At 34.9% G+C, this 1,480-nt stretch overlaps 1 non-coding gene across 1 annotated transcript; it reads right to left on the bottom strand.

The window, feature by feature from the left end:
• Positions 1-1,076: 1,076 nt before the first annotated feature.
• Positions 1,077-1,183, bottom strand: LOC121208343 (small nucleolar RNA R71). The gene has a single exon (XR_005903322.1). It is a non-coding gene; the product is annotated as a small nucleolar RNA R71 (small nucleolar RNA).
• Positions 1,184-1,480: the final 297 nt, after the last annotated feature.

The raw sequence follows: 1,480 nt of genomic DNA, 5'->3' as shown, positions 1-1,480 counted from the left end.
TTAATAAGTATGTATGAGCAGTAGTTAGCAAATTACCGAGTTGCCGTGAATTTATTCATAGCAATATAAACATAAGTTTAAAAATTCTAAGTTAAAGAAATGTAATTAATCCAACACAAGTATGTTATCTTGATTAAATCTTATTTGAAATCGTGCATTAGAACTCTTTTGTTTTATTTTAATTCTTTACTTAGTTTTTAAATAGTTTTTGACCATCTTTTAAAACCAAATTATTTTTACCTCGCCAAAGTGTTTTACAATTAATTTCATAAATAATTCTTTTTACAGTCCCTGTGGGTACGATAACTCGACATTTACTTGTCACTTTATTACTTGTTGTGATTGTGTACACTTGAACATTTTCTATCGTTCCAAGTTTTTGGCGCCGTTGTCGGGGACTATTTTAAAAAAGCCATTATTTGTGAATTTGTTAGTTTTACATGTTGTTTTATTTTCCTGTTTAAATTTTGACTTACTTATTTTTTATGTGATTATTATAAGTGTTTATGAGTATTGACCAAATTATTGACTTACTCCTTGTAGACCTTGAGATAAAACGAACCTTTTGACAGTGAAGAAGACAAGCGAACCAGAGAAGGACTGAAGGAATGAATTTCGAGAATATGAATCAAGGAAATGGAGCAAACCTTCCTCAAAATCCTATCCTTATTGCTGATGATAGGGATAGAGCCTTAAGAAAATATGATGTGCCAGTGTCTAATGATCTTAATCCGTGTATTAAGAGACCCGAAATTGAGGCACAATAATTCGAGTTGAAGCTAGTCATGTTCTAGATGCTTCAGACAGTGGGCCAATTCAGTGGAATGCCTACCAAAGATTCTCATCTTCATTTAAAACTGTTTATAGATGTGACTAACTCTTTCAAATTAGCCGGAGTACCAGAAGATGCATTACGATTGAAGATGTTCCCGTACTCACTAAGGGACAGAGCTTGAGCCTGGTTGAACTCATTGCCACCAAACTAAATTTCCACATGGCAAGAGTTAGCCGAAAGATTCCTCATGAATTTAGCCGAAAGATTCCTCATGAAGTATTTCTCGCTAAAAAAGAATGCTAAGTTGAGGAACGAGATCACTTCCTTCCAAAAAATGGATGATGAGCCCTTGTATGAGGCATGGGAATGATACAAAGAATTATTACAGAAATGCCCTCATTACAGAATCCCACATTGCATCGAACTTGAGACATTTTATAATGGTCTCAACACTCACACGAGGATGGTAGTGGACACCTCTAATAATGGTGCCCTTCTTTCTAAGTCTTACAATGAGGCTTACGAAATCATCAAGAGGATCGCCAGTAATAATTATCAATGGCCAACCAATTGAGCCACATTAGGAAGACGAGTCACTGGAATACATGAAGTGGACACTCTCACTTCATTAGCATCTTAGGTATCTTCAATATCCTCAATACTTAAGAATCTTACCACTAATCGGTCTAATAGTTTTGTAGCCTA

This window comes from Gossypium hirsutum, chromosome A01, assembly GCF_007990345.1.
Source record: "Gossypium hirsutum isolate 1008001.06 chromosome A01, Gossypium_hirsutum_v2.1, whole genome shotgun sequence".
Classification (NCBI taxonomy): domain Eukaryota; kingdom Viridiplantae; phylum Streptophyta; class Magnoliopsida; order Malvales; family Malvaceae; genus Gossypium; species Gossypium hirsutum.
The sequence above is the reverse complement of the archived record's forward strand: the minus strand, read 5'-3'. Positions and strand labels throughout refer to the sequence as shown.